The following is an 18,314-nucleotide window of genomic DNA, read 5'->3' as shown; positions in this document are numbered from 1 at the left end:
AACTGGTCGGTAAAATGTTATTTCAGGTTGTATCTGTGAGGATGTGTCTGGAAGACATTAACATCTGAATTGGTGAACTGAATTAAGATAACCTCACCAGTATAGGTAGGTACCATCCAATCCATTCAAGGGCCCAAATAGAACAAAAGGAAGAATAAGGAGGAAAAGCAGCATGCAGTACCATGATGGTGGGAGGACAGTGGCTTTGAGGATGTGATCCCTGCAGTTATCCCTTCACCACTCACTCAAAACCAACAACCCTAAAGCACAAAACCTGGGCCTTGCACTATGCAGGAGCAGGAGACACAAAGATGAAGAGAATCCTCTTCCCTTCATGAGGTCATAGTCCAGAAACCCACAGAGAAGGAGTCATATTTTAGAGAAGTATATATTCAGAGGAACAGAACAAAATTAGTCAAAATTACACTGGCTGGAGAGTTAACTTAGGGAGAATAAGACTCTGTATCACTTGGATTTTTGGTAAAAAGAGTCTGGCTTCAGCTTAAAGTCCCCTGAGGTAACACAGGAGAAGGTTTCAGGTTGCAAGAGTCATCCTATTTCTCTGTGAAGAAATATGCTAAGAAAGATGGGGCATTGTCTTTGCTGAACCAGCATGGTCTGCATACAGTTTGAGATATTCATCCTGCAGGATGATGGACTTCTCCTTTCTTGTCATTTTATTTAAATAAAATGATATGTAATATTAGTTGTAATGATATATTGAATATGTTTATTTTCCAGGAAATAGTAGAAGTTGTTTGCTTTGCCAGTTCAATGTCAGTGCCTCACTGGGTGCTGTAACCTAATGGATGTGACCATAATGATGTGTGTGTTGGCTGAAGTACATGAAAGCCGAGGGCTACCATGTCTACACAGTTTTTTCTACATGAAGGCCAAGCCAAGAGAACAGGCGCAGGTCTCCTTGCAATATCTGTTCTACGCCAGACAGTTCTCCAAAGAGTCCTAATGCTGTGAAGGAAGAAACATAAATGCCTTTACTTTCCACTCAAAACATTTTTTTAAAAATGGCTCTACCCAAAAAAGAAGGTGTTGTTCATGTTAGGGCACTACTTAAACATTTTTTTAAAAGCAAAAACAATAATAAAATAAAATCAATGGTGATATTGTTTACAATCAGCTGAAGTGTTATACAAAAAACTAAGGTGTTAAGAGGAAAGGAAAATGTAGTTCTTTCTGCATCTCTTTCCTTCATGATATATCTATTAGTTGAGAAAGTATTCTATGTCATGTATAGATATGTGAATGCACTTTTCATCAGACACCCTTCTGAAAGATGTGTCTGTCCTGTTACTACTCTGTAATGTGAAACTCATTCTGGAAGCTTTCCCCTGCCCAAAGACAAAATTCAAGCCAGTAAGAAAGGTTCTGAAGACTCTCTATGCCTGGCTCTCTGCATTCTTCTCCATTCCCCACTCCTGCCATCTTATACTTCCCTACTTTGTAGCTTTGCATGTCTTCCTTTTGCACTTCCCCATCTAGAAGTTTGACCATACCCACACCTCTCTAGAAAACTACCACTCATACAAAACTGATCTTCACTTTCCTCTTTTGCCAGTGACCACCGCCTCCTTTGTGATGGGTGTGACAGGAGCCCTAATCCCAGTGGTGGTGCTAACTCACTGTTATGAGCACTGTCTGCTTCTCTGACCCTCTCCTTGCACTTTTGTGATTTGTGAGCTCCCTGATGACAAGTATTCACCTTGGTGTTCCCATGCCTGGTTTGTACTCAGTGGACCCAAATTATTGTCTGAGGAAGGAAATGAGAGATGGAAGGAGGGAGGGAGGACTGGAACACACTTTTTAAAAATAAAGCAGGCAGGAAGTACACACTTACAGGAAATACCCAAGGGGCAGAGGACAGCGTAGGATTTTTAAAGCAGAAGAAAATCCTTCTGAGACCATAGAGCTATCTATAAATATTTGAAGAGATTTAAGGTGGATAAAGGCTTACAAGAACTATAACCTGTACTGATATATCAAAATAGAGGGAATATTTAATTCAAAAATTTTCCAGTATTTCAATGGATGTCTCTGGTAATGGATATCAATATGGTTGGTGGGGACCAGTTCTCTACAGGGAGTTGATGCAGTGAGTCAGAACACTGTATTACATTATCTTCAGGGTGCCTCCAAACATTGAGTCTCGTTGCAGATAAATGCATAATCACTCATATGGTATTCTAATAAGAAACCCCACTCCATCTGTCCCATAACAGACAAAAAGGAAATAAAATGATCTAGGACAAGAAATTAAATAGCTCCTAACAACCTATCTCAACTACCATTTATTTCTGGTATGTCAAAGCTTTGATTCTATTTTTTTCAAATATTGCCAGTAAAAATATTTAGAGGCACATTTGCCATCTTGTATCTTTTAGAGAAGATTTATAAGAACCATTTGAAGAAAATTCAGATCCACGACTGATTACTAATGTGCTTGTGGAGCTGAATTTCTAAACACTTCAAAAGCAAGATGTATCTGATGTGAGAGACATCACTTTCCATTTGGAATAGGAGACTCACATGTGTTAATATCATTTGTTAACTTTGTTGGGATCTAAGGAATTCATGCGCATTATGAAGCTGAATCCTTTTCACAACAGCAGAAAACACAATAATTTTTAATGTTTAATTAAAATCATTTTGATAATGAGACATTGCTGCCAAAATAATGCTCAACATACATTTAATCATGATGCAACAATCAGGTGTTCCACAATGTGGGACATTATGCCATTTTAGCAGATAACTGGTCTGGAATCCTCACAAAAGTAAATGCCATGAGAAAGACACAAATCAAAAAGGAGGGTGCCAATCTAGATCAAAGGTTACTGAAGAGACATAATTAGTAAATGTCAAGGGTGTACCTTGATTCTGGGATCAAAGTAATACAGCTATGGAAGACATTGCAAATGCAACTGGAAAACTTTTGATTCTGGATTAGACACTAAATGATAACTTTGATTTATTCAAGTTTATTAAATGATTTAGCAGTATTGTGCATGAGGAGTAGAATGCTTTCTTTCTTAGTACATCTGAAACATTTAGGGGTGACATGCTGTGATGTCTGCAACTTGTTTTCAACATATTAGTGAAAAGTGTGTGTGTGTGTGTGTGTGTGTGTGCATGCGTGCACGTGTGTGTTTAGAGAGAGAAAGTAAATATGAGAAAGTTAACAGTTGATCTAGGTCATTCTATGATAAATAAAACTAGCTCACTATGACTTACAAAATGAAAGCATGTGAAACTGAAGATTACAGGAGTGGATGGCTGCCATGTGGAAGGGAATTTCATCACTCATAGCTTTGTCTTTCTCTGGTTATAGTTATTAGTAACCCTTTTATTTGTTTAGAGGTCCAGTTCCTTGTCTGGAGCCCAAGAACGATTTGAGGGAACCTAGGTTATATTTCTGCTCAACTCCAGTTTGACATTACGAGGTCCGAAGAGAGAGAAAAGCATATATACTGGCATCCAGCTCTTTAAGGATATCAAAAGGGAATTTTCAAGTCATTTTTTGTACAATGTAGCTGTTCAAATTAGCATGGAATCATTTTCATTATAAATAAAAAAATTTTAACTTTCAAGAAATTAATCTAAGTCAAGGGTAAATGAGCATCTACTGTACTATTCCCTCAGCTTTTCTTTACATTTGAAAATTTTCAAAATAAAATTGGAAAATTATTTTTGGAATACTTATGTCAAACATTCTAATTTCTTCTATGTGCAGTGGCAATAAAACTTACTTGGGGACATGGATATAGTTCCCTCTGACATTTTCTTTTTCCAGTTTCTCCACTAACTAAATTGAATCAGAGTCCATTACTAAGAAGACGCTTTTGAGTGACAGTGAGGCTGGGCCCATCAATGGTGGAGTTGGTTCTCTACACAGAGAACTCCCATAGCCCCTGCAGGGGAGTCACCAAGAGGCTCTGTAAACCCCTCCTATCACAGAATGTTCACTTCATGGAGGGACTAAGACACGCAAACCTATATAGTATATTGTAGAAAGCAATGCTTACAGTAGGAGAGATAGTAATGGGAATTTACAAAAACTTTAGGAAAACTCAAGATGTTTAGAAAATTGGTTTAACTAGAGAATAAAAGAGAAGTGAAAGAGAAGAAGGGCATGTGGCTGCCAGGCTGCGGTATTCATGTGTAATCTAGGAGCCAGTGGGGAGTCTTTGGGGCAACTGAATAGAGTAGAAACATATTAAGTGTGGTGTTTCAGAAGAATTTGCCTGAGAGTAGTCTTGGTGGGCAGATGGGTCAGGATTGTAGAGAACGTTGGAAGGTGTGAGAAGCCCTGTGGGGACAGTGAGGCTACAGAGGACAAAAGGCAAGAATTAGAGAAAGATGTCCATAGACCCAGTCACTAGTAGACCTGGATTGGCTATTAAAATAGTAGGTAAATCTTTTACTCTCCATGTGATTCCTTCCTTTTCATCTTAGACAAACTGGCTGCAATCTCTTGGGTTGTTAAGAGAACCGAACAGGTAAGATAACTTAAATGTTTTAAAATCCAACAAAAAACATTGCCTTATGTTAACATTTTCAAAGTAGTTTTCTGCCTGTCCTCTACCACAGTGTTAAATGGACCTTTATGCTTCTTTCTGCCAACGATTCTCTTGCTTATAATCTATATGTAGGAGCTTCAAAAAGATGCTTTATACATCTAAAGAACAAGCCCAGTCTGCTCTCTGAACAATCAAAATGCAATGCCCATTTTCTCTCCTCTAATCCTATTCTAGAAAATGCTAGGTACACTCTTTTACATTTGGTGTACTTTATCTATTGTATATAATTTCCATTGTTGCTGGGTACTGCCATCTGACTTGGCACCTGACATGTCCAAAAGATGCCATTACAATTTCCACTTAGCTCACTGGCCCTGTAGTGCTCAGAGGACCAAAGGTGCACAGTGTTCAGTAGCAAAGTGAAGAAGAATTAACTTCATGCTTTTATGTAGACCTTGGTCTAAGAAATCTTAAATTAGGGTTGCAAGGGCCTCAATATCCTATTACAGTTTCAGTGAAACAGCTTTAACTTCCCACATCTCCTCAGGTACCCTGGAAGAAAGGGAGTGCCAGATACCATACTCAGAATGATTTGTTAATAAATCCAATTTTCCTTTCCTGGTGCTCCTTTTCTTGGATTGAGTTCTCTTCCAGGAAATTTCTTAATATACCATAAAATACAATTTTTCCAGGCTCCCTAGTTTTCCTTGGGCATGGGCAGATATTTTGGAACAAATGTGACAACTGTAGAATTGCAGTAACAATTATACAGTCAGAGAGCTGTAAGAGGCCTTACAGAAACATTTTATCCATTTTATTGCATAAATTTTCCCTTCATTTTAATAAATTACAGTATATGTATAAAGCTTATTTATATCCATTTGTTTATAACCTCCTTAAAGACAGTTCTTTTATTTCTTTGTTGCCTCTGAATAGCCTAATCACCATTGGGTAAATACACAATAATGACAGCTGTATTTGGTTTCACATTCTATAGTTTATAAAAGTAGCAACATATTAAATACCAAAACATGTTCCCAGTCTTTAGGATTCTATGCATTATTTAAAATAGTTTTTTTCCAATATGTGGTCTCACAGCAACTGGATACCATTATAGGGGGGAAATTAACCTTGATTTCTGCCTCACATTATAAACAAAATTTAAGTTGAGGTGGATTATAGACATAAATGTGAATGCTAGAATATTCAAATGTTAAAAAGAAAACAAAATTTTTAATTGTTCACTTTTGAGAGAGGAAGAGAGTTTGAGTGGGGGACGGGCAGAGAGAGAGAGACAGAAGGTCCAAAGTGTGCTCTGAGCTGACAGCAGAGAACCTGATGCAGGGCTCCAACTCATGTGCTGTGAGATCAAGGCCTGGGCTGAAATCAAGAGTTGCATGCTTAACCAACTGAGCCACCCAGGAGCCCCAGAAGAAGATAAATTTTTAAATTATGTTCATGACTTTAAGGTAAGCAAATATCTCTTAAATAGGACATGAAAACACTAAGCATAAAGGAATTAATTGATAAATTGAATTTCTTTAAAATCAAGAAGCTTCTTCATTAAAAACACCATTAAGAGGTGTGAGTACATTAAAAAGGTAGGAGTTTTCTAACTTCAGGGATCCTCAGCTGTGACACAAACTGCTTCACATTTACCCCATGGAACTTGGTGAGGGGGAGGAAAGGGAATATATGCAAACATGGAGCTCATGATTCCTCCTATGCTTTGAATAATAAAGTCATTTGTTTCTGAACCAAATACCTCCCCTCTTCTGCCATAATCTATGAAACTGTAGTGGGCCAACTTGTTAATTCACAAGTAATGTAATATCTCAGACTGTCACAGTTCTCTATAGGGATAACCTGAAGCATCTCAAGAGTTACACGTTCTGTGTTTCTCAGGATAGGAACTTGCATTGGGTCCAAAATACAAGAGAGAGTTAAAAATTCACAAACCAAACAGAATTAGTGATTGGCTTTCCTCATTCCAACAGAACATGCAGTTCCTGATTTTTAGAAGTTAAATCAAAGACCCAAGATTCAGTGACACAGAAATAAAAGGTGAGCACACCAAATCATTTCCCTAATTAGCTCCCAGAATTTTGTCCACAGGTTTTGAACTCCCCAAACAATGGATAAAAAAAAATCCTTGTGAAATTACTAAGCCAAAATAAAAAGACCTGGAAATAGTAACAAACAGCAATTCCCCTAAATTCCCAGTCTTTGTCCCAATGTGAGGCCTGCAGAGAGCTTCCAATTATCCATGAATACTTCATTTCTAAATATTAAAATGTCAGTGAGTAAATGTTTTATTGTAAAAAGAATACTCTGCACCTTAGAGAAATTATATTAGAAGTAACAGAAGCAATGTGGGACCAGAAGAAAATTTCAAAGTAATTATAATGTCTTCAGAGAGAGGAGGTTATTGAGCCAACAAAATAACAAGATGCTGTAAAAGAAGAATAATACAAGGATCAGAAAGACCCTTTGGAGTTTTGTTTTTTTTTTCCCTCAATTAGTAGGTAGTTGGAAAGTAAATTGGGAGAAATTTCCTGAAAACTAATGCAAACAGAAAAAGATACACAATATAAAATGATATAAAATAATCATAATATAATTATAAGAGAGAAAAATAATACCATGGGAAAAAGAATTTATTAATGAAATAATATAACAGAAGCTTCAGAGGAAGATAGTGGTGAATAGGAGGACCATAGGCTCACCTCTTTCCACAAACACAACTAGATAACTATAAAATCATCTTAAATACCCCAGAAATAGACCTGAAGACTGACAGAACAAACTCCACAACTAAAGGGAGAGATAAAAGGCCACCTCAAAGAAGGCAGGAGGAAGTGCAGATATGTGGTTCCAGGGAGAAACATATTGCTGGTGCTGTAGAGGTGGAGGAACCATGGTCATGAAGGGAGAGAAACAGTGAGGCACACAGGGAAATTCACAAAGAGAATATTTCCCCAAAGCCTTTGGCTTGGAAAATGAAAGGGGTTGAGTTTTGTGAGTTCATGCAATCAGCAAAGCTTAAAGTCTGGAGTTTTAAAGGTCAGAGACTTAGCTGGGATAGAGCTTGGAGGGCATTGCCTTACTCTGGGAAAGAAGGCAGGCAAACAAACCACAGGCACATAGCCTGGAAGCATCAATCTGAAGAGAACCTGGGGCACACAGTGTGGAGATTATTTGCTCTTCTCAGAGTGCATCTCTGAGAAGCAGCTTTCATGGATACACTTCTCAGGGAACAAATATGCTGGCCAGCACCATTTCCCTCCCCTGCCCCTCAGCATAAACACAGAACCACCTGTGGGAAGCAGCACAGCCCAGACACTAGCTGATTAACTTGCACACACTAAGCCCCATCCCCTGTGCTCTGGTGGAATTGCCCTTCTCAGTCACACTTGCCTCAGTATGAGGCAGTCCCCTCCCACAGAAGACCAGATCAAACCTCTGTAGGCACCACTTCTCCCAACCAGAGTTCTGCAGGACATCCGTTATGGTGGAGGTGGTAACAGGTCTCATTTCACAAGCAGACCACAGCGCACCTAAGTAAAACTTGCCACATTCAGTCCGGGGACCAAACACTGCCTATAGCATGCAAGGAGAGCCTCAGCAGACAACTGATCTGAAGGATAGAGCAGATAAAACACAGTGGCAGAGTACATGTAATGCATGTCAGAGACACTGCTTGAAGCACCAGGCCCAGGGCACTACAGGACCTCTTTTCCATAAGGTCATTACTTTCAAGAATAAGAGACATAACTGACACACATAAGAAGGCAGAGACTTAGCCAAAATGCTGATATGGAGGAATTTATCCCAAATGAAGAACAAAATAAGGGTATGGCCAGAGATCTAAGCAAAATGGATATAAGCAACATGCCTGATGGCAATTTTAAAATAACAGTTATAAGTATACTGGGCTTGAGAAAAGAACAGAAGATATCAGTGAGACCCTTACACAGAGATAAAAGACTTTAAAAAGAATCAATAAGAGATGAAGTGTGCAATAAACGAGATTAGAAATGCACTTGATGTGGGGCGCCTGGGTGGCGCAGTCAGTTAAGCGTCTGACTTCAACCAGGTCACGATCTCGCGGTCCGTGAGTTCGAGCCCCGCGTCAGGCTCTGGGCTGATGGCTCGGAGCCTGGAGCCTATTTCTGATTCTGTGTCTCCCTCTCTCTCTGCCCCTCCCCCGTTCATGCTCTGTCTCTCTCTGTCCCAAAAATAAATTAAAAACGTTGAAAAAAAAATTTTTAAAAAAAGAAATGCACTTGATGCAAAGAACAGCAAGATAGGAGAAGCAGAGTAATGAAATAGTGATCTAGAAGACTAATAGAAAGTAATGAATCTGAAAAAAAAGAGAAAAAATTATGCAACACAAGAATATACTTGGTAAACTCGGTGACTCCATCAAATGTAATAACACTCGTATTATAGTAGTCCCAGAAGAGGAGACAGGAAAGGGGGCAGAAAATTTATTTGAAGAAATAATAGCACATAATTTCCCCTAATCTGGGGAAGGAAATAGACATCAAAATCCAGGAGGCACAGAGAACCCCCATCAAAATCAACAAAGCAGGCCAACACCAAGATATATTGCCATTAAATTTGCAAAATATAGGGATAAAGAAAAAAATCTTAAAAACAGCAAGACATGAGGAGTCCTTAACTTATAAGGGAAAACCCATAAGGATAGCTGGACACTTCTCAATGGAAACTTGGCAATGTAGGAGGGATTGGCATGACATATTCAAAATGCTGAATGGGGAAAATGTGCACCTAAGAGTACTTGCCCAGCAAGTCTATTATTCAGAATAGGATAGATAAAAAGTTTCCCAGAGAAACAAAAACTAAAGGAGTATATGACTACTTAACCAGCTCTTCAAGAATTATTATAGGTAACTTTGAGTGCAAAGGAGAGACCAAAAGAGGAAAAAAAAAAAAACAATAAGAAAGCATCAGAGAAAATCTCTGAGTATGACAAAACAAGTAATAAAATGGCAATAACACATATATACCAATAATTAATTTCAATGTAAATGGACTAAATGCTTCAATCAAAAGATATAGGGTATCAGAATGGGTTTAGAAAATAAGATCCATTTATATGCTGCCTATGAGAAACTCATTTGAGACCTAAAGACACATGGAGATTGCAAGTGAGGGCATGGGGAAACATTTTTCATCCAAATGGGAATCAAAAGAAAGGTGGAATAGTGGTATTTATATCAGAAAAAATAGACTTAAAAAAAAGACTGTAATAAGAGAAAAAGAAGGGCACTACATAATCACAAAGGAGACAATCCAACAAGAAGATGTAACAATTGTAAATAAGTATGCACCCAGGATGGAAAGCACCCAAATATATAAACCAGTTAATAACAAACATAAAGGAAAATCACTGATAATAATACAATAATATCATGGGACTTTAACACCCCATTTACATCAATGGACAGATCATCTAAACAGATAATCAACAAGGCAACAATGGCTTTGAGTGACACACCAGAACAGATGGACTTACTAAATATATTCAAAACATTCTATTCTAGGGGCGCCTGTGTGGCTCAGTCGGTTAAGCATCTGACTCTTGATCTTGGCTCATGTCATGATCTCATGGTTCATGAGTTTGAGCCCATATCAGGTTCTGTGCTGGCAGTGAAGAGCCTACTCAGGATACTCTGTCTTCTCTTTCTGCCCCTCCTTGTCTCAGGTACACACTCCCATTATCCCTCTCCCTCCCCCTCTCTCTCTCCAAATAAATAAATAAACTTAAAAAAATACACTTAAAACATTACACTCTAAAAAGCATAATACACATTATTTTCAAGTGCACATGGAACATTCTCCAGAATAGAACATATATTATGTCACAAACATACATCCACAGACCAAAAAAATGATCAGTGTCATACTATGAACCTTTCTAACCATGATATTGAAGCTAGAAGTCAGCTACAGGAAAAAATCTGAAGAGAGCACAAACACATCAAGGTTAAACAACACACTATTAAACAATGAATGGGCCAAACAGGAAATCAAAGAAGAATTTATTTTAAAGTACATGGAAATAAATGAAAATGAAAACACAATGGTCCAAGACCTTTGGGATGCAGCAAAAATGGTCCAAAGAGGGAAGTTTATAGAAATACAGGTCTACCTCAAGAAGCAAGAAAAATCTCAAATAAACAACTTTACACCTAAAGAAGTTGGAAGAAGAACAACAAATGAAGGGTAAAGCTGACAGAAGGAAAGAAATTATAATGATTAGAGCAGAAATTAAAAAAATATAGAAACAAAAAACAAACAAAAACCATCAAAAAACAAAAACACAATAGAACACATCAATGAAACCAGAAGCTACTCTTTGAAAAACTTAATAAAGTTGACAAACTTCTAGCCTGAGTTACCAAACAGAAAAGAGAAAAAGTCAAAATAAATAAAATCACAAATGAGAGAGGAGAAACAATAACCAACTCCACAGAAATAAAAACAGTTCTAAGAAAGTATTATGAAAAACTGTATGCCAACACATTGGGCAACCTGGATGAAATGGATAAATTCCTGGAAATATATAAATTGGCAAAACTTAAACAGGTAAAATAGAAAACTTTAACAGATGGATAACTAGCAAAGAAATAGAATCAATAATTGAAAAGCTCACAACAAATAAAAGTACAGGGCCAGTTACCTTCACAGACAAATTTTACTTAACATTTAGAAAGAATTCATACCAATTCTCAAAAGACACTACAAATTGAATCCAATAATACATTAAAAGAATTATTCACCACAATCAAGTGGGATTTACTTCTGCACTGCAGGGATGGTTCAATATCCACAATTCAATCAACTTAATACACCACATTAATAAAAGAAAGGATAAGAACCACATAGATGCATAAAAAGCATTTGACAAAATATAGCATCCTTTATTGATCAAAATATTCAAGAAAGTGGGGATAGAAGGAACATACTTCAACATCATAAAGGCCATAAATGAAAGACCCACAACAAATATCATCCTCAATGGGGAAAAACTGAGAGCTTTCCCCCTAAGGTCAGGAACACAATAGGGTTGCCCACTCTCTCCATTGTTGTACAACATAGTACTGGAAGTCCTAGCTTCAGCAATCAGACAACAAAAATAAATAAAAAAGCATACAAATTGGCAAGGAACAAGTCAAACTTTCACTCTTCACAGATGACATGATACTCTATGTGGAAAACCTGAAAGACTCCACCAAAAAATTTCTAGAACTGATATATGAATTTAGCAAGTTGTAAGATATGAAATCAATGAAAAGAAATCTGTTGCACTTCTATATACATAAAATAAAGCAGCAGAAAGAAAAAGGGTGTTAATCTCGTTTACAATTGCACCAAAAATCATAATACACCTAGGAATAAACCTAACCAAAGACTTAAAAGATCTGTATGCTGAAACTATAGAACACTTATGAAAGAAACTGAAGAGGACACAAAGAAATGGAAAAACATTCCATGCTCATGGATTGGAAGAACAAATATTAAAATGTCTAAACTACCCAAAGAAATCTACACATTCAATGCTATCCCTATCAAAATAACACCAACATTCCTCACAGAGCTAGAACAAAAAATTCTAAATTTTGCAGATAATATGATACTATGTATAGAAAATCCAAAAGACCTCACTAAAAAACTGTTAGGGACTAATAAACATATTCAATAAAATCAAAGAATACAAAAGCAATGTACATAAATCTGTTGAGTTTCCATATACCAATAATAAAATGGTAGAAAGAAAAATTGAGGAATCAATCACATTTACAATTATACCAAAACCAATAATATAACTAGGAATAAATCTAATAAGGAGATGAAAGACCTGTACTCCGAATATTAAAAAAAAACATAGATGAAAGTAATTGAAGAGGACACAAAGAAATGGAAGAACATTACATGCTCATGGATTGAAAGAATAAATATTGTTAAAATGTCTATACTACCCAAAGCAACCTACACATTTAATGCAATCCCTATCAAAATATCAACAGCGGTTTTCACAGAGCTAGAACAAGCAATCCAAAAATGTGTATGGAACCACAAAAGACCCCTGATAGCCAAAACAGCCTTGAAAAGGAAAAGCAAAGTTGGAGGCATCACAATTTCAGACTTCAAGTTATGTTACAAAGCTGTGGCATGTAGTATATAGTATGGTACTGGCACCAGAACAGAGACAGGAAGATTAACTGAACAGAATAGAAAACCCAGAAATGAATCCACAATTATAGTGTCAATTAATCTTTGAAAAAGCAGGAAAGAATATCCAATGGGAAAAATATAGTCCCATAAAATAAATGGCTTTGAGAAAACTGGACAGCAACATGCAAAAGAATTAACCTGGACAATTTTCTTACAACATACACAAAAATAAATTCCAAATGGATGAAAGACCTAAATGTGAAACTTGAAACCATGAAAATCCTAGAAGATAACACAGGCAATCATTTCTTTCACATTGGCCATAGCAACTTGTCAGTAAATATGTCTCCCGAGGTAAGGGGAACAAAAGCAAAAAAAAAAAAAAAAAAACAAAAACAAACTACTGGGACTTCATCAAAATAAAAAGCTTCTGCACAGTGAAAGTAGCAATTAACAAATTAAAAGACAAAATATTGAATGGGGGAAGATATTTGGAAATGACATATGTGATAAAGGGTTACTATCCAGAATATATAAACTGATACAACACAATACCCCCGAAACAAATAATTCAATTAAAAAACAGGGAGAAGATATGAACGGTCATTTCTCCAAAGAAGATTTGCAAATCACCGACACACAAAAGATGTTCAATGTCACTGATCATCTGGGAAGTGCAAATCAAAACTACCTGAGATATTACCTCACACCTGTCAGAATGACTGAAATCAGCAACATAAGAAAAAACAGGTATGGGTGATGATGTGGAAAAAGGGAAATTATCTTGCTATATTGGTGGGAATTAAACGTGGTCAGCCACTCTGGAGAACAGTATGGAGGTTCCACAAAAAGTTACATGTAGAACTGCCCTATGACCCAAAAATTTCACTACTAGGTATTTGAGTACATACAAATTCAAAGTGATACATGCACCCTGATGTCTATAGCAGCATGATCAACAATAGCCAAATTATGGAAACAGCCCAAGTGTACATAGACTGATGAAAGGATAAAAAAAATGGTGTATATATATACACATTATACATTAGGTAATATTCCATTAGAATTGAATATTTTTACCATAAAAAAGGACAAAGTCTTGCCATTTGTAATGACATGAATGGAGCTAGAGAGCATTATGCTAAGTGAAATAAGTCAGTCAAAGATAAATACCATATGATTTCACTCATATATAGAATTCAAGAAACAAAGAATCATAGGGGAAAGAAAGAGACAAGAAAACCAAGAAACAGGCTTTTAAGTATAAAGAACAAACTGATGGTTATCAGAGGGGAGTTGGGTAGGGGGATGGGCTACATATGTGACCGGGATTAAGGAGTGCATTTATGATGAGCACTGGGTGTTGTATGTAAGTGTTGAATTACTATATTGTACACCTGAAACTAATAGTACACTGTATGTTAACTACCCGGAATTTAAACAAAAACTAAAAAAAAAACAAACAAAAGATATAAGTGTTTGTAAAGTTCTGTGTAGAAGCAAATGAATATAGACATAGACTTAATTCATTAGAACTACAATGTGTACATCGCATTCCTCAAATAACATCTTCTTCATTAAGATATAAGTGTACATAAACTTCTGTGTAGAAGCATATAGGAATCGTTGTATACTTACTTCATTGAAACTACACTTTGTATAATACGTCTTTTAGGTGATATTTTCAATCATTAAGATATAAGGATTTGTAAAGCATGTAGGACTAGCATTATGCTTAACTCATTGATACTATGTGTATAATGCATTGTTTAAATAATATCTTTATTCTTTATTATAAATGTTTGCAAATACATATGTAAAACCATATGGAAATAATCACATGCTTAACTCATTGAAACTGTATATAAACCTTCTTTCAAGTAACATCTTCTTTCATTAAAATTTAAACATATATGTAGTAGTATACAGGAATAACCAGAGACTCAACTCATTGTAATGGACTGTATATGTAGCATCCTTCTTGTAAAATCTTTATTCATTATTGTATAGGTATTTGTAAAGGTATGTGTAGAAGCACATTGGAATAGACTTGTTATCGACTCAATGAAACCATACTGGTATATAATATGTTTTTCAAGTAACATATTCTTTCATTAAGATAAAAGTCTTTACAAACATATGTGCAGAAGCATGTAAGAACAGCCGTATGCTTAATTCATTGACACTAAACTGTGTATAAACTGTCTTTCAAATAATATCTTCTTTCATTATGATACAAGAGTTTGTTAATGTATGTTTAGTAGCATGTTAGACCAGTATTATGCTTAACACATTAAAACTACAGTGTATATAAGGAAAAGGAATAATACAAGACATTTTTATCATTAAAGTCTTGACTTTCCAGGTTGCTAAAATTTGCCTAATTACTGGCATAATGAAAGACAAGAAAGAAGACATTATCTGTATCTAAAACACATCATCATAAAATTCCAAAATTTGAAGGAGAAAGTAAAATTTCTGGTTGTGGTTAGTAGTAAAGGGGTTGAAGCACGAAGTCACAATCAAATGAGCATATGTAAAGATGAGATAGAACCCATTTGCATGCAATAACAGAATCTAGCCAACAATGGATCAATGCTCTCACAACTTTGAGGGGAAATTATTTCCAACCTAAGAAGGTGAAGGTAAAGACAGTTTCAAATATTCAAGGTTTCCCAAAAAGTTACCTTCCATGAAACATTCCTCAGGCAGTCCTTGGAGAATGTGTTCCACCAAAATAAGGGAAGAGAATGACTAAGACTGGGAAGACCTGATCTAAAGATGAGGAAGTTAACACAAGAAAGGAAAGAGCTTCCTAGAATAGTGCAAGGAAACTCCAGGTCCACAGCCAGTGGGCAGTCCCATGAGAAGATAGGAGAGCAATCTGGGGAAGATGGCTAAAGGGGACTGTTGAAGCATTCTACCTAGAGAGGATTTTATGATTCAACAAGAATTACCGATAAAACACTACAGTGCTAGGATATGACACTATTTTTTTAAAGGAAGCAGTTGACTCCTCAACAAATTTCTATTCCCCTCCCTCCAAATTAAGCAAATCACACTAGGACATTCTGCAAAGTTCAGTAATCACATGATTATAACACTGAAAGCAAATAATGTATATTTAATTATGTTTTGTTTTATAATTGCTTTGGGAGAATGGGGGGTGGAGAAAACATAGGGGAGGACAGGTAGCAGTAAACTAAAATCAGGTCATCTTCCATAGGCACTAATATGTATTGTCTTACAATGACTAATATAAGCATATTGTTAGACATGTGAAGATAAATAATAGAAGGTGGAGAATGGAAAGTGGAACTCAAGTCAGGCAGGGTGAAGCGTAATGCAGGTTTAATTTATTTATCTTTTAGTATTATTTTTTCTTTAAGTTATGAAAATTTTGTTTTCGTTTAAACATTTTTTTATTTTTATTTTTATTTTTATATATTGTTTATTTTCATAATATAATTTACTGTCAAATTGGCTTCTATGCAACACCCAGTACTCATCCCAACAGGTGTCCTCCTCAATACCCATCATCCACTTTTCCCTCTCCCCCACTTCCCATCAACCCTCAGTTTGTTCTCAGTATCCAAGAGTCTCTTATGGTTTGCCTCCCTCCCTCTCTGCAACTTTTTTTTTTCCCATTCCCCTCCCCCATGGTCTTCTGTTAAGTTTCTCAAGATCCACATATGAGTGAAAATATATGGTATCTGTCTTTCTCTGACTGACTTATTTCACTTAACATAATATTCTCCAGTTCCATCCACATTGCTGCAAATGGCAGGATTCCATTCTTTCTCATTGCCAAGTAGTATTCCATTGTATACATAAACCACATCTTTTTTATCCATTCGTCGGTTCATGAACATTTGGGCTCTTTCCATAATTTGGCTGTTGTTAAAAGTGCTGCTATAGGGGCGCCTGGGTGGCGCAGTCGGTTAACCTTCCGACTTCAGCCAGGTCACGATCTCGCGGTCCGTGAGTTCGAGCCCCGCGTCAGGATCTGGGCTGATGGCTCGGAGCCTGGAGCCTGTTTCCGATTCTGTGTCTCCCTCTCTCTCTGTCCCTCCCCCGTTCGTGCTCTGTCTCTCTCTGTCCCAAAAATAAATAAAAAACGTTGAAAAAAAAAAAGTGCTGCTATAAACATTGGGGTACAAGTGCCCCTATACATCAGCAGTCCTGTATCCTTTGGGTAGATTCCTAGCAGTGCTATTGCTGGGTCATAGGGTAGTTCCATTTTTAATTTTTTTAGGAACTGCCACACTGTTTTCCAGAGTAGTTGCACCAATTTGCAAACCCACCTACAGTGCAAGAGGGTTCCCATTTCTCTACATCCTCTCCAGCATCTATAGTCTCCTGATTTGTTCATTTCAGCCACTCTGACTGGCATGACGTGGTATCTCCGTGTGGTTTTGACTTGTATTTCCCTGATGAGGAGTGACATTGACCATCTTTTCATGTGTCTTTTGGCCATCAGTATATCTTCTTTGGAAAAATGTCTGTTCATGTCTTCTGCCCATTTCTTCACTGAATCATTTGCTTTTCAGGTGTGGAGTTTGGTGAGTTCTTTATAGGTTTTGGATACTAGCCCTTTATCCAATATGTCATTTGAAAATATCTTTTCCCATTCCATCGGTTGCCTGATACTTTTGTTGATTGTTTCCTTTGCAGTGCAGAAGCTTTTTATCTTGATGAGGTCCCAGCAGCTCATTTTTGCTTTTAATTCCCTTGCCTTTGGAGATGTGTCAAGTAAGAAATTGCAGAGTCTGAGGTCAAAGAGGTTTTTTTCCTGATTTATTCTCTATTGTTTTGATGGTTTCCTGTCTCACATTCAAGTCCTTCATCCACTTTGAGTTTATTTTTGTGTATGGTGTAAGAAAGTGGTCTAGTTTCATTCTTATGCATGTTGCTGTCCAGTTCTCCCAGCACCATTTGTTAAAGAGACTGTCTTTTTTTCCATTGGATATTCTTTCCTGCTTTGTCAAAGATTAGTTGGCAGTACATTTATGGGCCCAATTCTGCAGTCTCTATTTCATTCCATTGATCTATGTGTCTGTTTTTGTGCCAATACCATACTGTCTTGATGATTACAGCTTTTTAGTAGAGGCTAAAGTCTGGGATCGTGATGCCTCCCGCTTTGGTGTTTTCTTCTTCAATATTACTTTGGCTAGTGGGGTTCTTTTGTGGTCCCTCTCAAATTTTAGGATTGTTTGTTCTACCTTTGAGAAGAATGCCTATGAAATTTTGATTGGAACTGCATTGAATGTCTAGATTGCTTTGGGTAGTATTGACATTTTAACAATATTTATTCTTCCAATCCATGAGCATGGAATGTTTTCCCATTTCTTTGTATCTTCTTCAATTTCCTTCATAAACTTTATATAGTTTTCAGCATACAGAACTTTTACATCTTTGGTTAGTTTATTCCTAGATCTTTTATGGCTCTTGGTACATTTGTGAATGGGATCAGTTTCTTTATTTCTCTTTCTGTTACTTCATTATTGGTGTATAAAAATGCAAGGAACTTCTGTACATTGATTTTGTACCCTGAAACTTTGCTGAATTCATGTA

At 36.6% G+C, this 18,314-nt stretch overlaps 1 protein-coding gene across 4 annotated transcripts in view; it reads right to left on the bottom strand.

The window, feature by feature from the left end:
• The window catches only part of GABRG3 (gamma-aminobutyric acid type A receptor subunit gamma3), a 729,606-nt gene that overhangs the window by 522,840 nt on the left and 188,452 nt on the right, over nt 1-18,314 (bottom strand). The gene's annotated exons all lie outside the window — the stretch shown is intronic.

Source organism: Panthera pardus, unplaced genomic scaffold (genome assembly GCF_024362965.1).
Source record: "Panthera pardus isolate Hobbes unplaced genomic scaffold, ASM2436296v1 HiC_scaffold_24, whole genome shotgun sequence".
NCBI classification, from domain to species: Eukaryota; Metazoa; Chordata; class Mammalia; order Carnivora; family Felidae; genus Panthera; species Panthera pardus.
The sequence above is the reverse complement of the archived record's forward strand: the minus strand, read 5'-3'. Positions and strand labels throughout refer to the sequence as shown.